This window comes from Manis pentadactyla, chromosome 16 (genome assembly GCF_030020395.1).
Source record: "Manis pentadactyla isolate mManPen7 chromosome 16, mManPen7.hap1, whole genome shotgun sequence".
Classification (NCBI taxonomy): Eukaryota; Metazoa; Chordata; class Mammalia; order Pholidota; family Manidae; genus Manis; species Manis pentadactyla.
Window position 1 is genome coordinate 23,730,898 of NC_080034.1, and position 23,543 is coordinate 23,754,440.

The 23,543-nt window shown below is 35.5% G+C and overlaps 1 pseudogene; it reads right to left on the reverse strand.

Annotated features, from left to right (window-relative positions):
- Positions 1-2,644: 2,644 nt before the first annotated feature.
- On the reverse strand, positions 2,645-16,663 carry LOC118927650 (40S ribosomal protein S3a-like; annotated as a pseudogene).
- Between the last annotated feature and the right edge of the window lie 6,880 nt (positions 16,664-23,543).

The window sequence follows — 23,543 nt, forward strand, 5'->3', positions numbered from 1 at the left end:
ATCTGCGGGACAGAGGCAGGGAGGGGACCGACCGACACTTGTCCCATATTCAGGAGCAACTTTTGCTGAAAAGGAGAGAGAAATTTTAAAAATCCATGATTCTGTTATTGCTAAAATTTTTAATGATTTAACTTTGTCACTTCTTCCTTGTCTTAGGGAAATTACTATCTGGGTCTATATCTGGAATCAATATCTCACTTCATCAGTACAATTCTGTCTTTCTGTCTATCTCCCTGTCTAACACAGTGCACTTTCAACTTTCATGTAAATAGACTTTAGCTTGCAGCTACAATCAGTAAAATTATATACTGTGACCATATTCTGAGAATATTACCAATTGAATCAGCACATAATGGGAAGACAAACTCTGTCTTTCAAACCCACAGAAAATGTAACTCAACCATGATAGAATCAATGTATTTAACATATTTAAGGAGGCAGTACATTAACATGAATGTCAGAAAATAAAACTATTGAGATGCATGTAACACTTTCTAATGAAAAGGTATCTATCTGGTCTGGAGGGATACAAGCCATCCTATCAGACCTATCAGATACCTACTGGTATCAATACCTATCAGATACCATACTACCTCAAATCTAAAATGCTTTCTATTGTAAATGAACCATTATATTATGTACTATTAAGAATAAACTTTTATACTCATTGAAAAGAGTATTTTTTAAATTTATTTTTTATTGAATTATCATTGATATACAGTCTTAGGCTGGTTTTAGATATACAACATAGTGGTTCAACAGTTACTATCCATATTATTAAATCCTCACCCCCACTAGTACAGCTACTACCTATCAACATAGGAAGATGGTATAGAATCATTGGCTATATTCTCCATGCTGTATGTACTACTGTCTCTGTGACTAACTTATATTATGCATGAGAATTTTTGCGCCCCTTTATCCACCCCCACCCACACACCCCAAACCCTCCCCCATAGTAACCACTAGTCACTTTTTCAGCATCTATGAGCCTACCTGTGTTTTGTTCATTCTGTTTTGCTTTGTTTTTATATTCCACAAATAAGTGAAATCATATGGTCTTTCTCTGCCTGGCTTATTTCACTGAGCATAATACCGTCTAGATAAATCCATGTTGTTGCAAATAGCAGGATTTCTGTTCTTGAAAAAAAAATATTTTTAAAGATATATTTAGACATAGGTTTTTATCATCCAACACTATTAGTCTTATATAAACAGGAAAATGCAGATGAAGTAAATTGATTTCAACATTCCCAGAACTATTCCTGTTTAGAATGTGGGACTTTTGAATCACTTCTCTACTTAGAGCCATTGGCTTTTATTCTTTTGTTCTCAATCATCCAGAGTGTTCCACTGTCATCTCTAGAGTATCATCTTGAGAATTTTAATCTGGTATTTCTTAAAAGGCTGCCCTACCATTGTCACTGGGGTTCTCTTCCACTCTGTTTTTTTGACCATACCACAAGTTGTCAGACAATGAATAATACATCATAACTACCACCTGGCTACAACAATTATAAAACAACAGAAATTGTATGTTTCTTAAGTATACTAGACTATAGAGCTGAAGAAGCTTTCAAAATTCAGAATAAAACAAATAAGATGGAAAATGTTAAATAGATGTACAGAGACATGAATGATAAAATGGGACAGTATTATATTTTATGTATAATCACAATATAAAAACAAATTAGTATAAGTGCTGACATGTATATTTAGATAGCTTTATCTTAAGATAAGTAAACATGAAGATATTTTTAGTAAGTACAAACTGAGAGAGCTTACCACTGACTGACCTTCATACAAGAAAATTCTGCAGGAAATACTTTTAATAAAAAGGAAAATTTCCCTAAATCAGGGTTTGGACTGTAATAGGGAATGGTAAAGAGAATGGTAAAAGAGAGTAAAGAGGTTAATAAATATTTGGTAAACCTAATCTAACATTGTCCCTATAAAATAATGATTACCAATAATGTCTATGTCGAATATTAAGATAAATTGAGATGTATTTAAACATTGTCTTTGCTTAGTAAAACTTGAAGTCAAACATTAAAATAAAAGAAATAGAAACCAAAACAATTAAAATGCAAAGAAAAAGAAAAAAGAAAAATCAATAAAAAATTCTAAATCAACAAAAATTTTAAATATACAACATGTGACACAATACATCATAAGATGGTAGAAACAGTCCAGATACAGCAATAATAAAAATAAATATAAATCTACAAAACTCAGCAGGTAGAGGATATTTTCCATTTGAATTATTTTTTTTAAACATTGTAAGTAAGATATTTTTACTTGGCACCATTTAAAGTCTCTATTTTTAAACAGATTCTTGGACTGATGGCTCATATCCATCAGCTTGTTCAACTTTAGCACCTGTCTCACCCTCAGTACCTTTTCCGGAACTATACCCATGAAGCTCCATGGGTTTTCCCAATTCTAACTTGGGTTTCTTCACCATTTTAACTTTTCTAACAATGACATCATGGAGCAGATAAATAGATTGGCAAGCCTTTTCTATGTCTTTTCCAGTGCTGTCTGGAATCAATTTATTGATCACTTCTTTCAAGTCATTTGTCTGCACTTCTTAGGTCATGATGTCCATCATCTTCCGGATTTGGCATACCTGTTGACGCTGAGTCTAAGAGGTCTTCTGAATGTTATTATTGCATTTTTAGTAAAACCAACACAGAATAGATGAAGCAAGTAACCATTGGTGGTCTTGACATCAACATGAGCTTCAATCTCGATCTGCCATTTTTGGATCATGGAGCACATTTTGTCATGGGTAAGATCCATGCCATGGAAATTAGTCAGGCAGTTTTTTCTCTGAACATCCACAGTAATTAGCTTGAATTTTCTAAATGCAACTTCATTGTTCTGCATATCAGCAATACTCACTTCAAAAACAGGACCCTTCAGGCCATCGGATGCAATTTTGGTTCCCTGAGTTCTTGTGACTAGCGTTTTTCCAATATTTCTTATATTGAACATGGCTGGTGCTTTCACATCATACCAATCTTTCTCAGAAAATGGGTTAACCATTTTCTTCTTGGCTCCCTTTTTGCCACCTTTAGTAAGGCACTGTTCTTACCGACTGCCGTTGTGGTGCTCAGAGAGCCAAAGATACATTTGGATGTTTAATACTAATGACTACCACCAGAATATTCTGGGCTCACATAAAATGGCCTGTGGAGTAAATGGAAAAGGAGATTTATGGCCACATATCACTGACTACGTATCAAAATCACTTGTGAACTCTGAAAAGCTAATTGGGTCAAAATCTCAGCATAGAAATGACCCACCCAACAGCACACTGACTGGGAAGCTTTGGTGTGCCCTACTGTTGGAGGTCACCCTACAGCCATGGGAAAAAATATTGCATTTCATTTTATGTGGTATCAGTGATCAATTTCAACAACATTTTTTAAATGTTTCAAAATATTTCATAAACACTTAGGGAGTTTAAAGTATTCTTAGACATCTTCTATTCCTACCTTCTCATTTTACAGATGAACACCTCAAGATCCTGTGCCCAATTATGTAATTTCTCTCCTACTTTGATGAAAAAATGAAAGGTATGTAGATAATGAATCAAAAATCTATCACTTCCTTTTGTTATTAGACTCGAACTCAAGGAAAAATATGATGAATGATGGTGCTAAAAGTGTATTTTTCCTAAATTAATTCAAAAGAATGGTTCTATCTAATTTCAGGAGGGGGCAAGGGATGGAAGAGGATAACATGCCTCACTATCCAGAATAATGGAATAGTCTCTGGATTACCCCTAGGAAAGGGAAGTTGAAGAAGTAAATTAATGAATTCTTTTTCCAAGCTAATGATATTGAGTAAGAAATAATTTGCTGGTGATGTGCTAGGTACAGTTAATACAATAACCCAGTGAGGTTACTATTATTACCCGTTTAGAGAATAGGAAACTGAGGCTCAGCTAAGTTACATTAATTGTCCATTATTTAGCCATCTGTACATTATTATCTAATACATGCTAAAGAGGTATTTCAACACAGAATTCCCTGTCTTCAAAGCCCATGCTGACATTGCAGATGGCACTCCCATCCAACTCTGTTTACTTTATAATTTTGCCTGGAGTTCACTTGATTCCAATTGTAACAAAATGCTTGTTAGTTTACAGTGCTTGTTGGTAGTTAAGTTTGGACAGTCTTCATTTTATGAGATGTAGAACAGCCCTGACCGAGAAGCTAGGAAATGTAATGGTATCAGACCAGGGCCTTTCAGGAAATATGTGACACACTCAAATGGGGTAATTGTGTGTTAATAAAAGTTTTGGTAGGGTTAACATACTTTTTAAAAGAGATAATGAAGCCCCCTTGATCTAGAAAGAGGAATTCTCTATGACTATAACAGCCAGGTGATAGAGACCTTATCCCAACCACAGAGATAAGATATTAAGCTATAAGAGGTCACCTAACATTTCTTTTTTTTGATAAGAAGGTATAACCACTATCAGCCTAGGCCCTAGCAGGAAAAGAGCTGGAGGAATTAACACACTGCCCATACTTTTCTTCTGGCTTCTGACCTTCTGCCAATGCCTCTCAATGGCTGAACCTAAAAGGAATCAGAAGGCAAAAACTGCAGCCCATATTTGAGAGCTTCATCAGTGCAGACCAAGATGGAAATATTAGGTGCACTTAAAATCTAAACATTAGATGTAGCAAGAAAGAATTTTAATTGTAATTAGTAATTAGGCCACTTTACTTCATCAGGCTCATAGCTCTGAGATCTATTGCTTCTTATCACAATAACTGGGCTTAGAAAGGAATGAAGAGAGATTTTTTTAGGCCAGGAGAATATTTCTATAGAGAAAGGTTTTTTTTCTAAATGAGTTACGATTTTAAAACAAAATTCAAACTTATAAATTTACTCAACTCATAAGGCAAATGTTAACACTTAGTTTATTTAATGAAATATCTGGAAAGTTTAAATTTTTAAATTTAATTTTTTTCCAAAAGTTTTTTTTTGTTTTGCTTAGCAAAAATTCTTTTTACAGTCTTTCAATCTTATCTTTGTGTCTGACGTTTATTTCAAGATTTTACTTGTCATTCACTTTATTTTTAACACTTATTTTTAATTATGTTTCTCTAGATTTGGGTATGGTTTTGTCCATGCTTTTATGAGGTTTAGCGCTTATACCACAACTAAATTCTTACTCTTTAGTGTTGTTTGATTTACTACTTCAGGAAAATAGTATTATTCATCATAATTATTATATTGCATACCAATTAGGGCATACCAATAGAAGACTGATGAATGGGGACACTTGCATCTCTGAGGGTAGAACACCCTGCTTACCCCTCCACTGCTCCCAGGTGAACCTCACCAATTCCCACAAGGTAGCTCTTCTAGCAGAGGGGAAACAGCCTGAGGCCCCTTCTGTTCAACATTGGCCAGTATCCCTATGTTTTGGCTTATACTACTTCTTTTTAATTTGCATTAGGTCCATTTGGGGTCTTCTTTTTTTCCTTTTTAAATGTTTTATAAGAAATGCTATTACCCACTAATAATAATTTCTTGGAAAAATTGTTACTGATTGCTGATATATCAGCCATCTGAAAATTTCTTTGTTTCTTGTGAATATTTTCACATCTGTCATTTTGCTTAGTTTACAATCTGATTCTATATTGGTTTTCGATTAAATACAATAATCATGTACTGAGAGGATATGTGTTACAAGGATTGTATGAAGTGTTTATGGGTCAAGGAACCTAAAACTCCTCGTTTGCTGTGAGGTTCACTGGAAGAGAAAGTTAGCATATATAAATGAATGGGAGAATGATACTTGAGTATAGGTATTAAGACTACCAAACTAATATATTTCAGAAATAATATGAGTAATCTTGATACTAAGTTGTGTTTGTAAATAGGAAAGGGTTTTATTTTCTTTCTTGGTTGACATTAATAGAAGTGTGATGGAAGAAGTGGAAGCCAATATTGAAACATATAATGATTCTGACCCTAAACTTTCCTGATGTTTCATCCTCGTTTTGAGTTTTTAACTCAAAGGCTTGGATTATGGTATTGACCTTATTTCTTAGTCGGGGGTTTTAAGAGCCTTGTTATGCTTAATTACCTTGAAGGTATTTTATTAGATTCCAAAGAATGATGGCACTTCTCACATAATATCAAGCCATTTATTCCATTCAACACACGTTTATTGATATCTAGAAAATGCCAGATATTATCATAGGAAATGAGGATATAATGAGGCTTTTGAATAGCTTCCTAGTTTGTCAGAGCAATTTCACTTTTTAAATTAATTTAACACCCAACTTATTAGATATTGGCTTCCTTAATTATTAAAAATGGAATATCCTCTCTATCCTTTCTGACATTATCTTCCACAAGATAGAAGCACCCCTTAGCAAAATTTGCTGCCAAAGTTTTATCAAGAGGTTTTCAGCAACTGTTAGACAGCTTAGTGTATGCATGTTAAATAAAACCCTAAATAAAATCATCTGAGAGTAAGGAAAAGCCAGTCTCTAAGGCAATGGAAATGTAGGCTATGTTTATGATGGTGATGGTGCTGCACATTGTAAACCAGCATTACACTGGGAGAAAAACTAACAGATGACTGCCACAAAATTCAAAAGGTTGACATTGTCCTTTGAGAATGTTCTGGATGGTAAAATTCATTAGAATAGATTGATATCACTGATATTAAATGCTGTACTTTAAAAGACATACTCCATGTAACTAAAATATTTTACTGAGAAAAGTTTACATTTATTTAAAAAAATGTTATGTTACATGTAAAATTTTACACAGTATGTTAAAATCCAAGTTATTGAGCAGAAAATATACAAAGAAAGACAAAGGATTATTACTAGCTAAGAAACATAAAGGGTTTTTTTTTTTTTTCTTTTTCTGGAGGTTTTTAATTCAGTGCTACTCCCTCAGCTGGGCAGAAGCAGGTTTTTGGGACCAAAATCATGCTTAGGACTGTTTGTTACTGCAAGCAACAATACTAATGTTATTAACCTTTGACTTCCAGACATCTCAGAGCAGAAGTTAAGGTAGAGAAGACCAAGGGACAATAACGTATAGCCCTCTCTGTGTCCCTGAAAAGAAAGCTATTCCGTGGAGCACAATGACCCTGAATTCACTTACCATGAGTTTCCAGTCTGTTAAATTGCTGTAAGGAAAATGCTTCTGAGTTAGATTAATGGAAATTTTATATCAAGAATTTGGAACAGATGGCCATGCTGTGAAACTGCTTACACTCAGCCCCACAGACACAGGTTAGACTTGTTGAAACAACCAAGCTTATAAAGTGTGAAGAAACTTACATATAATTCAATTGTTTAAAGACCAGAGAGCTTCAGTTCCAAAACAAAATTTTCATTTCCTAGCTAGTGATATATATGATATAAAATGTGTTATGCTATATAACATACCAGATTATATAATATGTATTATGCTCCATAAATGGGGTCAGAAGAACAAAGACTTTGTTTTTAAATTTTATTTAAATCTGGAAATGCTGGTTTAAATAAAATTTAAGACTGCTTAATTGCAGGACTTCTCAGAACATTTGCTTTTATAGATGGCTTTGTGTCTCATCAGAAAAAGCTTATCAACAGTCTCTCCCAACAATTAGCTCAGAACCTTTTGATTTATTAAGTGATATTCCACAACTAATCATTTGGAAAACACTGATTTAGAGTAAAGAGAACTACTAATTTTCCCTCTGTATTAGATTAATCCTAAATAATAATAAATTGTAAAATTAAGTGTTATATCTAGACTGATCTTATAATCCCACATTTCTTATTTTAGAGATAAAGAAATGGAGGGAAGGAAAGGTAAGCTGATTTACCAAATATCACAGTTGACATAGTTTGTATACATGTTTTCACAGAGTAGGTACTAGCAAAGAGAAACTTTGAAAAATGTTACAACATTGAAAATATGAAAAATGTTTTGCTACTTTGAATTAAGTATGAATAATAGAATGGGTTATTACCATCTATTAAACAGACAATGTATAGAGATAGCTTTACTATTACATGTTGACTATTGTCATATTACTTATGTTACAGTAACTTTATTTTAAGAGCTATGGTATAAAGAAAGGAAAAAATAATTTATCATTTGTAACAGGGATTTCCAGATTTCTTGAAATATTGTAAAAGTATAACCTAGCACAAGTAGATGGATATATGTGTGTATCTCCTTCTCAATGGCCAACATGGCAATCCATGCTGTGTATATTATAAATATAGACAACATGAGTAAATGTGGATTTTCCTTTGTTAGCTATGGATAAAATCAGTATATTATGTACAATCACCACTATTAAATAATACACAAAATTAAATTCAATAAAGTTAATAATCATTGAATATGATGGGATGATTATTAGTAATTATTTTGATGAAGATAGTTTCATAGAGTAAGCATATGTTATAGCTCTCTATGATGATTTCATTTATTCCAAATATTTTTAATATACCTCAACATTAAAATTTGGTGAAATAAAAGATTGTGTCAAAAAAAATTAAATGCTAATAGTGGCTCATGGCTTCATTACATTCAAGAAATATTTATTGAGCACATACTGTGTGCCAGGGAAATTGTGGACCTAGTAGTCCTTGTCCTAATGCCGGTAAGGTGAGAGAGACAGATTCAACCAAACAAGTATGTAAATTAATTATTCTGATATATCTGGAAGGAGAGGTACCTGATTGTTTGAGAAATGATAATAGTGGATTTTAATCCCGCTGTAGAGGTCAAGGAATACTCCCAGAAGAAAGATGATAGTAACTGAGACCTTTTGGAACAGTAGAAGTTAATCAGGCGAAGATGGGGAGGAAAGAACATTTAGGCTAACAGAATAGCCTGTCCAAAAGCACCATTCTAAGCAGTTATGTAAAGACAACAAGAGATGAAAAGCTATTGAAGCGGACCAGTTAGTAGAGAAAGATGGCATTGGAGAGGCCCAGAGGTGAGAGGAAGCCACTCAACGAGGACTGCCGTGTAAGACATTGGGAAGGGAAAGGTTAGTGTCAGCCTGCAGCTCCCTCCTTGCCTTTCTGCATTTCAGTGGTTTAGATGGAAGGTGATGGTAGCTTGGAATTTGGAAGTGTTGGTGGGGATGAGAAGTAAACAGAATCAAGAGATAGGAAGGAAAATTGACAAGGCAGGTTTGATGAATCTAACATGGAGGCAAAGATAGAATAAAATCACTTGATTGTTTTAGTTTTGAGGCTTGTGGAATTAAATTAACGGGTTGGCTATTTGCTGAGATAGCAAGAGAGAAAAGATGGTGAGACTGGGAAAAAACAATCACGGAATCCTCTTCTGAACTGAAGAGCTGGAGTGATTCTGAGGTTTGCAGGAGAAACATCCACCTTGGTTAGAAGTTCTAAGATAGAAACACGTTTTAGAAGTCAGATGTGAGGAGAAAATATTTGGAGTTATGGGTCTGGGTGAAAATGCCCAAGGAAAATATTCGGGGAAGAGAAGAGAACCTAGGACTCAACCCTGAGTGACTTTGTAGGTAATGGCTGAGTAAAGGAGGATGAACCTGAAAAAAGAAAGAAAAGGAACAGAGAAGCAGAAGGAAAATCATGAGATTGCTATTTCATAGAAGCTAAGGGGGATAAAAGGCCTTTCAAAACATAAGTGCTTACCCGTGTTGAATACTGCTAAGAAATGATTTTAGGATAACGACCGACAAAAGTTCTTTAAAAACTGCATAACTTTAAGCAAACTAGGGACTAAAAGGGAAACTGCTAGGTTGATCTATTGATACACAGCTGGTCTAAGCTCCTAAAATACCCTCTTTACTCTGAAAGAAATCTGGCTTTAAGTTAATACACAGCATGTAATAAAAATGTTTCTCCTTACGAGTTCTAGTGATGAGATTATGGTAAGATTAAAATTCATTATTAAAATAACTATTAAGTTGTAGCTAAAGATTTTACTAGCCCAGGCGTTTCAATAATTTATAATTTATATATTCAAAATCAGTTTATTTTGTTTCTTTTTTAAAGTAATCACTTCCATTAAACTTAAGGCTCAAGTCACTGTTTGCCATGTGGGGACAGTACATGCTAGTAGAAGGTTCTGTTCCTGCGTGTTAAATGATGAATTACTAAGTTGAAAATTCTAAAGTGGAGGCAAATTCTTAACAGGAATAAAGGTTGATTAAATATGGTCTTGATTCATTTTGTAGTCAGCTTTAAGAGAAAAGAATCTGGCAGAATATCTCAGGTGTTAAGACATTTCAGATAATGTACAGGCCTAGTCCTCCGATGAGAAGTTGAAAAGGCTTCTGATAGTTTTCTTTTCAGACATGTCTGATTCTCAAATTTTTCATGAATTATACTGCTATAGAATATTCCCTTATATTGTCAGTTTTGTCAGTAAGTCAGTCAACCCCCAAATTATAATATTAAAAAAGTTAGTATAATTTTTTGTAAATTTTGTTTTGCATAATTGAGGGAAAGGACAGAGGAATCAAGTGGCCAGATCAAGACTCAAATAAACTTTACAATCCCAAAACCAATAGCATGGAATAATCCTTCCAGAATTGAAAGCAAATAACAAAATTTTAGATAGAGTTGGTAGAAATGGAGGAAGGGGGACCCCTTATTATGTGCCCACCACAGCATCATTAAAAAATAAATCCATTTAATCACATAAATAGAAGGTGATCATAAAACTGTAGTAAAAAAGAACATTTTATTGGCAGCTTTGTAAAATCATTGGGAAATAAAAGAATCCTGAAGAGGATAGATAAAAAGTGTCTGAGATACAGTTTCTGTTGGTCAGTACTCATCATGTAATGTTAGCCAGACTCTTCCCTGACCCTAACTCTAACATTACACAAGCCTATCTAATTTCTCTGTGAATAATAATGAAATATATACAATAAGCATTGATTGAATCAAACCCAAAGGCAAAATGATAAGAAGTTGTATTCTTGATTGATTATGGGAATCAGCAGTCAGGAAACTGACAGCTTTATAAAAACAGTAAATCCCCACTGGCTAACTTGCATTTGGACTTCAGCAGAGCAACAAAGCTGAAGAGGAATCCCCTGACCCTCTTAGTACTACTACCTCCTTCACTTTTGAGTTGATGGTCTAGGACTGTACTACCCTGGAGAGAAGGACCCCTTTGATCCTAATTCAGAATCAACCATGAATCTACCAGATTTTGCCAGCCTAGGGTTTCTTAACATGTGCGCTATTAACATTTTGAGCTGGATCATTCTTTTTTTATGGGAATTGTCCAGTGCATTCCAGAATATTTAGCAATATCTCTAACCTCTACCTGTTTGACGCCAGTGGAAACCTCTATGACAACTAAATTCATCTCTAGGCCTTTCTAGTTCCTCCTGTTTGAGAACCACTGTACTAAACCATGCACAGGACCTACAGGAGAAGCATATTTGAGGTATCTGGGATTAGAGGCACCAGGAAAATGGTACTGCCACAAGGACCCTACAGATTTAAACAATCACACATTTCTGTCCCCATTGACTGTAAGATGCCATTGAAAGCCAATATACAGAGAGAGTCATTGGAAAGCTTGGCCTTCATTCTGCCTCTTCTTCAATTACTCAGCTGCCCTGGGCTTGTTCCTACCTTAACTTGTTTATGATATGTTCAAGAATATAGGTATGTTTCATGTTGAAGAAGGTAATTATTAAGAAGAAATGCTAGAGAAATACATACATAACTATATTGACAAAAATGAAAATAACTACTGATTTTTTCTAATGGCATATTTCCTCCAAAATAGAGAGCATAGTTGTGTACTTGAAATTAATACACTATTGTATGCCAACTATTCTTTAATAAAAGGGAAAGTACATCTGAATTGTATGAAGCTGTAAATCAATTAATTTTATTTGTGTGTGGAATAACTAGAACTAGTTTAAAATACTAGTAAGAACTTCTTCTTGGATAAAGCTTCATACATTAAAAAAAGTTAAATACATATAATTTGTAACTTTCAATGTCCTGTTAAATTGGAATTATTTTTGTTCTTTTCTTTATACATATAGAACTTAAGGCTCAAAGAAGTGAAATGCTTTGTTCCAGGATGTGTGTGTGTGTGTGTGTGTGTGTGTGTGTGTACATGCATGTATGGAAGTGATGGAAGAGCTGGAATTTGAACCCACATGTTTAGACTATTGGGCCCATGTTGGGAAGTAGTATCAAGTAGAAAGCACTGAGGAATCTGATTTCATAAGAATATACAACCGATCATAAGTACAATATCAAATTATATGTAAATGACATATGTAAAGAACCTGAAACTATTTTCTGTATAAGAGAATTAAAGTGGCCTTTTATGGTCACGTTTGCATTGATAACTTGCTCTGTAAACTCTTTTTGTTCCCAGAGACTTGAAAAGCTGAAAAAATCAAGGCACCTCCATCTGCGTTATTTCAGATTTAGCAGCAAATACTAGTGGAATTTTTCCTGTACAGAGAAAGATAACATATTCCCCCCACCCCAACCCCCATGTTTAAGTGCTGCAGGTGAGAGAAAAAAAAAAAGAAAACGTTGCCCTTCATTTTACTCTTCTGGCAGGGACCTAGCAGCAGAGCAGATGTCAAGAGTCATATTCAGCATTTTCAGAAGAAAATTTGTTAGTCAGCTGTTAACTGTGGGGAGTGATGGCAGGGCTTGAACTCTGGCTAAAGCAGGGCTTAGAAATCTGCAGTGAATTCTCCCACACAGACCTGAATCAGGAGGCTCGTTACAGGGAAAAAGGTGGTCACTCCATCCCAAGTGGTACCAGTCATGCTACCTCAAGAGTTTAAAACAAAGAAGTTTAACATGACTGTGACATTTATTGTGAAAGTAGTTTAGGTCTATTGTTAAGTGGGAAAAGCAGATCACAAAATATTATATTCATGATATGAATTCATTTTTTTAAATTATATGTGTATACTTATGGGTATATTTATTCCCAGAAAGAAGGCAAGTATTTCCAGAGAGAAGGGTAAAGATGAAAAAGTTAATCACAGTGTCTGTGGAGTGATGTGGAAGTATAATGGGTATGATTTCTACTTCCTTCTTTTTGCCTATCATTTGTTTCTGACTTTCTTTACAAACAACATTTACTACATATGAATGTTACATTATTATTTGAGTCACTGGCCACATTTTATAAAGAAGGACATACATTCTGATCTGACATTTGAGTCATCAGAGTCTCAGAAAAGAGAAAGAGAGGATGCTGAAAATGTACTCAAAGAAATAATAGCTCAAAACTCCCCAAATTTGGCAAATATATAACCTTAGAGATTCAGAAACCTGAGTGAACCAGAACAGGATAACTTCAAAGAAATTCATACCAAACCATATCATCTGATGAAATGATTTCATCAAAGAAAAAAGTGTTGAGAAAGAGAAAAATGAGAGAAACAAAATGAATGACAGCAAACTTCTCGTCAGCAGCCATGGAGTCCAGAAGAAAGCAGGACAATTTTCAATGCTGAAAGAAAACTGTCAACTTGGATTCTACATCCAGCGAAAATAACCTTCTGTCATGAAGGGGAAATAAGATATTCTCAGAAGAAAGAAAGCTAACAGAATTTGTCATCAATAGAACATTCTTTAAAAAGAATGACTAAGGGAATTTCTCTAAAGGAAAAGGAAATTATAAAAAGGAATCTTGGAGTGTCAGAAATTAGGAAAAATAATGTAAAGAATAAAACCATGGGTAAATATAATACATTTTCCTTTACCTCTTGAGTTTTGTAAACTAAATGTGATGGCTGAAGCAAAAATTTTATCACTGTAGTATGTGGTCATAAATGTATGGAAAGGAAATATTTAAGACAATTATATGGTAATAAGTCATGGGATAGGAAGGGAGCTAAGGTTTCTAATGTCACTCAAATGAGAGACAATGGCAGAGCACCCACTAAAAAGTGAGCTCTTCCCTGGAAGTGAGCATACCTTTTGTCTTCTAGAGCTTTAGTTTGGGGTTTGAATTAATCTAGGCAGGAGTCGGGCTGAGTGTGTAGTCACTATGGATACACTCAGTGTGCTGCAGTTTTCCAGTCCCTCTGACAGTGTGTTGTGTTGAGCGCAGGGGCTGCTTTGTCATTAGGCATTTCTCAGTATGTGTTCCAGCCTCAGCTTTAAGTCTTGTTTCCACTTTGCCTTGGACAGGGCCTATCTAGATGTTTTTGCAACTCTCCCAGCAGAATTGCATTGTTAGTAATTGATGCTTTTTGCTCTGTGGTGAGCCTATGAGAGAAAAGTGTTCTCTGTTCTCACAGTCCTGAGTCTTGGGCAAGCAGGTGTCACTACGCATTGAGGGTGTGGTTTTCTCAGACTTCTCTCCACCTCCCAGCTGTAATTCTGGGTACACAATATATTATTGCCCCTGTACTTGCAGAAAATATGTTATTCTATTTCCTTCCCCCTACTGCAGTAGGTCTTTGCCAGAGACTTAAAAGTGTCCGTATTTGTTGCCCTTTTGTTCTGTAGGGGAGGGATGGGGAAAGGTCTGCCCGAAGTTTCATTTCCATCCTTTAGCTGTTGATGTTCCTGTCTGCCAGATGGACCACTTCTCAAGACTCTAGCCAATTTTTTTTGTGGATTCCAAGGAGCAAAAGCTTGCAAAAGGGTGCAAACTCTTTACATATTTGTGGTCTTCTGGGGCTCCACACCTTATCACTATCCCTTACTCAACTCTACCAATGGATTCCCTGTTCTAGCTGAAGCCTTCTTACTGGTATTCAGATGTACATGCTTCAAATAAACAAGTGCCCAGCTTGTGTTCTGTCTCTCCCAGCAGGTATCTGTCTCTCTTTAGATTTGGGCTAGTTGTTTGTCCTGAGACTTAACTCTCTGGTGGTTGAAGAAATGTTATGAACTTGCAGTTTTTCTGGATTTTTTTGTTGTTGCTATGGTAAGGATGGGAACAGTGCTTTTGCTTGCTCTCTATAGTTCCAAGCAGAAATGGGAAGTGTGAGAACAGACTTTGTATATATATCTACCACTAAATCTCATGTGTGTGTGTGTGTGTGTGTACATAGGTAGTATATTCATATGTATATGTGTATGTGTGTGTGTATTGTGTGTATGTCAAGTGTCCCAGGTAGTGAATATTTTTAGGCTTGGTGGGCCATAAGGTCCCAGAAATAATTACACAACTGCAGAAGTCTGCTATTATAGTGCAAAGCAGCCATAGACAATGTGCAAATAAATAGGAGTGGTTGTGATTCAATAAAACTTTACTTATACAACAGAATATAGGTGGGCTTTGCCCCTGGCCTGTGCTTTGCCAACCCTGCTTTAGAGCCTAGCACAGTATACTGAGAAGAAACAAGGCAAAGTAAAATAGGATTTAAAAGAAGGCCAGAGGGAAAGATTTTAGGCAAGAATGTAAGGGACAGAGATTAAAGTAGGATAAAACTGATGTAGTGTCATTGCAAAACAATAAATTGTATTTCTTATTATTAAGAATAAAGTGTTAAGTTATTGGAACTTAACTACACATAAAGCTTCTTGCCTTAATTTTAATGAATTTATTTTTATCACTGCAGTTGCAGGATGGGGAGAAAGTAGGCAAGATTTAAAGGAACTCATAGAGAGATTACATTTGCTTACTCACCTCTTAGGATTTAACAGTCATTTGATAAATACATCCTATCTAAATTCATAGAAGCTGATTTAACAACAGTGGTTTAGCAAAACCAGCCTTCTGCAGGTTTGAAGCATTGGGAACCAGCTTCTGATTTAGACAATATTACTGGAACATAATCCCTGTATCATTAAGGAATCTTAGCAATAGCCTTATGTAAATTTATTCTTAGGGCTAAGTGGTGCTCCAAATTAATTCTAAACCATGCTAGGTCTGTCCTGCCTAAAAATGGTTGCTGGATAAAATACAGGACTCCCAATTAAATCTGAATTTTAGATAACAATGAATAATGTTTTTAATAAACATATGTCCCAAATAACATGTGGGACATACTTATAAGATGTCTTTGTTTACAAAAACTCAAATTTAACTGGGTGTCCTATAATTTTACTTGCTAAATCTTATAACCTATGCCTAGAACTTACAATTTATGTTAGATCTTTAAAATGTAAGTTTAATCATATAGTATATATACTTAACTTGTTAATCACATCCCTTTTCCAGTTATACTGATTTTCTGCACACTCTACCTCTTTCTTTATACAAGTATGCCTTTGGAAGAGAGGTCTAACTCACGAGGAATCATCTGGAGAAATGATTGTTAAAAATTGTACCTCAGACTGTTTGAAATCTGTAGTTGAATCAATTCCAGCAGTCTTCATTTCAAAAAGCACCAAGGATGACTTTTATGCACAAAATGGGGAATGATTATGTTAAAGAGGTGCAACAGAGCCTCTTTAATACAATAGATTTCGAGCAAAGTGTGGATAATTATGAACCTCCAGCCTAAGTGAAGACACCTCTTTGATAGTGTTACTACTAGGAAAGACTAGGCCAGTGGGGCAGAGGTGCCTGGACTCTATGCGATTCCACTTGTCACTTCAGCTGAACTATTCGACACAGGTTGGTCTGCCCTGACATCTGGAAGATGTCTTCCAGCATCTCCAGCTGTGACTGCAAATGGACTGGCTTCAGCTTGGCCAGCTGTGTGGACAACCATTATGCTCCTAATCAGTTCCATGAGTCATAAAACCATTTTAGCCACCAAACAATCAGCCAGCTTTCCTGCCAGCCTTGCGTCCAACATCCTGCAATCATCTGAGAAGAGAATTCATCAGTCATTCAAGAAACATTGTATCTTCCTGCTGACAGCTAAATTGCTAGCTAGGATGGAATCAGAAAGCAATACTTCCACACTTTTGATTGCTTCACCTGGTACAATTTACTTGATCACAGCCTGAAAAAATAATTTCTGAAACCCTCATGATGAACTGATTTAGGTGACTTAGCTCATAATAATATAATTGAGATTGTCTAAGGACTCATAGACAAGAAAGCATTACCCATAATTCTAGGTATTCCTAAGCATATATTATTAGGTCAACATTTCTAAATTTAAATTCACTATGGGCCAGAATCTCTTTGCATTTGATAGTGTTGACTCTATAAGTAAAAGATGTCAAGATGGGAAAAACATGTACTAGAAAATCTGTGTAGTAACCACAGATAGGGAGCAAAGAACTGTTAGGTATGAAGCTATGAAACTGTTTGCCAGCCTGCAAAGCTTGTATTGCAAAACTGCTCTAGAACATCATTTAAATTTTTATACCAGCCTTATTATCTTGCTTAAAGCATGTCTTTTAATTTTAATCTTGTTTACTTCAGGTTTTGGGCCTGTGAAATTCAGTTAAGCATATTGTCATATAATTTGGATAATGTTTCTTTAGTGTCCTCAGATTTCATTTCTTCACCTCACAAAATGAATAAGAATATTGGCTGCATTACCCACTAACACAAATATAACATGAAGTGCAGTATAATTATAATCGATCTATGAAAATGTTCAGCATCTAATCTGTGCCAGGTAAAGGAAACGGCTGGAGGAACATTAGTTAGGATGCTTTTGCCAGCAAATAGCAAATACTGACTTAAACAACAAGGAAATTTACTTTTTCACTTGAGATTTGAAAGCAAGAGAGCTTTAGAATTGATGTAGTGACTTAATCAAATTATCAAAGATCCAGAGTCATCTTCTTTCCTCTGTGGCAACCTCAGCCTGCTGGCCTTTCTTATCTTTGTGTTTACAAGGTGGCCAATACAACTCAGCACATTTTATCTACATAACCATATCTATAGGCTCATGTGTGCACACACACATACACACACACACACACAGTTTTTCCTTGCTCATCTCCTTCTCTCAGTGATAAGAATCCTTTGCTCAAATCACCCAAGGGTCTTTCTCTCAAGTTCCATCATCCATATGTCACCCCCTGTATTGGAGGACAGGCCCCACTAGCCAGAAATAATTGCGGCATTGCGGGTGGGATTCAGGTAACTGTTGAATAGGCAGCAAATACATAACTGCCACAAAGCAGATGGCTTTTTCTTAACATCAGAGGCTTACCAATAGATTATTGTTGGATTTACAGTTTAATTATATCTTTGTATATTGATTTAGATTTGCAAATTACTCAGACGCATTATTTCACTTAGCTGTGATGCTAACCATGTGAAGTACATTTTACTGCTATCTTCTTCTTCAGATAAGAAAAGTCACAGAATGAAAAAAAAGATTAAAAAATTACAATTTAAGCTTTCTTATATGTCAGAGTATAAAAAGCTTTCAGTTCTCAATGACAAGAAATAATAATAATAATGCATTTGGATGCAATATGCCTTAAATCAGAATGAAGGGAGGCATTTGCTCCATGATATCGACGCTGACATAAAACAGATACTATGTAGACAGAGAACAACTAGGAAAATAGATGACTAGCACCCATGGAAATCAGTGAAATGCTAAATTCTGTGGTATTTGCTAGTAGTGCCTGTAGTGGGTTGAATTATGTCTCCCAAAAAGATATGCCAATGTCCTGATCCCCAGAACCTGTGAATGAGACCCTATTTGGAAAAAAAAAAGTCTTTGTAGATGTTAGAGTGTACCTTGAACCCAAGGACGTTCCTCCTTAGAGGAGGAAGGCAGAGGGAGACTGGACACAGAATCACAGAGGAGAAGGTCCTGACGATGAAGGCTGAGGCTGGAGTTTTGCTGCCAAAGAACACCTGGAGCCACAGCAGCTGGGAGAGGAAAGGAAGGACGCTGATTCTCGCCCACAGCGAGAGGGACTCTGGGTCTACCAATGCTTTTTTGCAAAAGAACTTTTGTTCTCCAGAACTGTGAGAGAACAAATTTCTCTTGTTTTTAAGCTGCCTAGAATGTAATCTAGATGCTGTTATAGCAGTCTTAGGAAACTAATATAGGTTCAAATGTTGCCTAAGGAAGAACTGTCTGTCCTGGATGGAAAGGATGCATTAGAGAGAGGATAGATCCAGGTGGTCAGTTGTAGCAATCAATTTACCTGACCTTTTAGGAAGTGATGAGGCTGTGAAAGTGAGTGATTATAGGAGAAGTTATAAGAAAAGATGCATCTGAGAGATTTCCAAAGGAATAGATGACCAACAGAGAGATTCAAAACTGGAAAAATCAAAGGATATTCTAGAACTATCCTCGGACATGGAAAAAAATATGACATCACTGACTGATAGAAAGTTAGGTGATAAGACAAAACAATTCATTTGAAGGATATCCTATCCAGCTTTGGAATATAGTACATCCGAGGAGATGATTTGACTCCCAAATAGAAAAGTCCAGCAGAGTGGTGTTCAGAAGTGAAATTCAAGTCTCCTTTGGGAGCCATTTATACAGCAAAGATAGTTAAGGCTCCGCAAGTTAAGGAAAGAGCAACTAGCCATAAGGCATACAGAAGGAAGGCCATTGGGCTGTTAATACTACTGCTTATTTGTATTTTCTATCAGAAGGAAACTCATTCAGTGCCCACAGGGAATGCAGACTTATCAGTTTTCTTCAAATATAATGAGTAAATATTAGATTGCATAATAAATTTTGAAAAAACTCCAGTTCAGTATACATGGAACACTTTTCAGTTGCTTAGACATGCTTATCCAGTCCTGCCATAAAGGCTTTGCACTTGCTGGCTCCTCTGTCTAGGAGGCTCTTTCCTCTGATTTCTTGGGCTGGGCCTCTTCCTTTTGTTCAGCTGTTGGCTCAGATGTCACCTCCTCAGGGTGGCAGGAGTGGGCTGCCTCAGTATCCCTGGCCTCTTACTGCTGTCACATTACTGTTCAGTTTTCTTCCTAGTAGCTTTAACTAGCTGATTTACATGTATGTTTTTCTTTGAAGGTATTTATTTATTTATTTTTATTGAGGTATAATTGATACATAATATTATTTTAGCTTCAGATGTACAACATCATGATTTTATATATATATATATCGTGAAATGCTCACCATAGTAAGTCCAGTTAATATCTGTCATCATATACAGCTACAAATTTTTTTTTCTCTTGATGAGTACTTTTAAGATCTATTCTCTTAGTGACTTTCAAATATGCTATACAGAATTATTAACGGTAGTCACCATGCTGTACATTACATCCCTGTGACTTATTAAGTTTGTCTCTTTTGACCCGCCTCACCCCTCAACCTCTGGAACCCACCAATCTGTTCTCAGTACCTATGGACTTGGTTTGTTGTTGTTTTTATATTCCACATGTAAGTGAGGTCATGTGGTATTTGTCTTTCTGTTATTTACATTCTATATGCTTTAATTTTTAACTGTTGTGTTAGAATCCTTAGATTTCAAGCATGCAGGATTCTTGTCTTATATAACACTGCCTCCCCATTTCTAAAACAGACTCTATTGGCATAAAGTTTTTGAGAAATGCCTATACATGAATTTTAGTTTTCTCATTACTGAGCATAGTGATTAGTACCTAGTAAGATCTTTAAATATTTGTGTAATAATTGAATGACAGATTAAATGAATGAGGACTATAATAAATTAAAACAATGAAAGGTGGTGCATTTTCATCAATTCAGGAAGTAACACCAGAGTAAGAAAAAGAACACATTTTTCTGAGGCTTCAAAAAAGAAAATACTTAAAAACTAGATTTATTTGCACTATAACCAGAGCTCGTTAAGGTTAAAACAACTCTTTCTCTATAAAATATATTAGATGTTATGCCAATCTTCAGGCCATTGTAAAGTCTTAATTAATTCTGAAAAGGAAATGTCAATGTCACTGTTCAATTTATCCATGTGGGTGTATTTTCCGAAACATTAGAAAAATATAGTGCTCTAGACACTTAGACCAGTTCCTTTCAATCAAATTCCACTGAACAAAGCAGACAAAAGAGGTAACCTTAGAAAGCAGGGCATGTACACATACAAGTCCACATCTAGCTCTGGTCCTGCTGAGGGTCAGCGCTGCATCTCCAAGCTGCCAGTTGAATAGCTGGTGACTTTCTGTACAGTCCACTTGGAGAGAAAACCTCCCAGATTGGGTGTATACTCTGCCTGCTACCCACTGACTTTAGGGCTACTTCAAGCTCTAAAATTTAAAGCCTGACATAATTCAGAATGTCATAAGTGGTGTTTTATGAATTTTTAGGTTAAAATTGGGGAAATTCTTTTCTCCATAGTCTATTTTTCCACTAAGTTCTTTATATAAGATAGCAAGTGAAAGCTTTGAAATTTTGAGTACAAATATCAATCTTTTTTTTATTGTTATTGCTGTTGTTACGCTTTCCAGGCAGGACTGACTCTTTCTATCTTAAGAAGGGTGGTTAAAGAGAAGTCCAGCTCTGTGGTCAGGATTCAGAGCTCATGGAGGGGTGGGTTGACTCAACTATCTCTTTCCTAATCATATGACCGAATATGATGGTTCAACTTACGGCAGTTCATTTTTCACTTGGGACCCTGGGAGATGAATTTCTTAGTCCCTAATGGAAATAAGAAAAAGACGCAAACAAGAATGATTTCTCATTGCAGAGAACAAGCTATGAAAATTGCCCAATGTATTTAGTTTTTGTTTCCTTTCTTTGTTGAAATGCACACTTAACTTTTTGGCTCATTGGCCCAGGCTGAAGGCCAAGCTACATTGTGTCAAGCAGGAAATAACAGTGTTGTACAGAAGGTAATGGGGACAGCCAAGAAGAGGTACATTTTGAGCTGAGCAGGAGATGCTAAATGTCACTCTTCTATCATTTAGCCATGATTATTTCAGAAAATGGGTTCATTGTCCCAATGATAGTTACTTAATATATTAGATAAATGTGTTTCCAAATAGATCTTAGATCATATAAGCCCTTTGGTTCTACTTAAAGTTCTAAAGCTCTACCCAACTCCAAGAAGTAAATACTGTTTTATTATGCACCTCATTTTCCTGGTGAAGAAATAGATATATAGGGTATCCTGGACTTTCTTCATCAAATTAAATTACAGCTGACCCTTGAACAACTGGGGTCTGAACAACATGGCCCACTTATACACAGATGTTTTCAATAAACATACTGGGATTTTTTTGAGATTTGTAGCAATTTGAAAAAACATTTTCTTTTCTCTAGCTTATTTTGTCCTAAGAATAGAATATATAATACATATAACATACAAAATATGTGTTAATCAACTGTTTATGTTATCAGCAAGGCTTCTGGTCAAAAGTAGGCTATTGGTAGATACGTTTCTGGGGAGTCAAAAGTTATACATGGATTTTTTTGACTGCGTGGAGTGTCACCACCACTAACCCCTGTCTTGTTTGAGAGTCAGTTAGTTGTATATCTTTATTGTATATCCTCCATTTTCCTAACTTTGAATAAGTAATTTCCTAATTTTCTTAGACCATCAACTAGAAGAATAAGTGGTTAATATATTCTTATTTTAGAGAGAAAATATACTTATTTGGAAGGGAAAACACTATTCTGAAAATACTAACAATAATAGGAGTATGCACCAGTATAAAGTAAACTGTGAGCATTGTGGTAAATAGGAAATGAGCAAAACAATGGGGTCAGAGCTGGATTCAAATATTGGTTCTACATGATCAATGGGCAAATTATGTAAATGCATTGAATCTATTTCCTCATTTGTAAATTGGAAAAATCATACCTGAGTTTCTAGTATGGTTGTGAAGATAAAATGTGAAGTACCTTGGGCAGAAACAGGAGCACTGAAGGAGTCCTATTGATTTCTATTCTCTCTGGCCCCTCTTATCGGTGCCTTCTGTCCAAAGCTTTGGATGTTTTGTTTAGTTTTCTCCACTTCCCAGGTAGAATTCCCATTGCTTATGATGCTTTATTTCATTATGAATACTGGAGATATGTACTCACCCTAACAAAACACTCCAACAGACCACTTTCCCCCATCATTTATAAGCTACTTGAGAAATAGCCTTCTTGATGAAATTTACTTAAGGTGAAATTTTTAGTATAGGCAATGATCAGATAAGTTTTTTTTCCTAGGTTCCCTACTATAGCCTGGCCCTCAAAGATTTAGAAAGAATCTGTATCTGTGGTCTGCATTTTTCACAAAAAGAATGCTGAACATACGATATTTCCAAAGTATATTTCAGGGAATAGTTCTCTGAGTGTCATCCATCACATCTTGTCAAATGACATTTTGTTGCAGAGAAAGGGAAAAAGTGCTACTGGGTTGTGAAGAGTTGATTGAGATTAGAAGTTTGCATGACATATAGGAAAGTCTGAGACTTTTTTGGAGCCAAGTTTGCATGTCTACACATTACTTCCTCCGTATTGAAAACAAGTCATGCTTATGGCTGCAAGTTATGCAAAACACACTTGGAAAGGCAATTTAGAAATGTATTCAGGAGGAAAATGAAATGATGTTTTTCAATTTACAGCATTCTCTCTACCATAATCATGAGAAACCACGTGTCAAAATGATAATCTGTTAATATTAAAATTAAGTCTTCCATTTAGAGGAAGGGCAGGGCTGTGCTTTGTTCACATCACTGCCCATAACACCCAGCAAAGTCCTTCACTCATTATGGGTGTTTGG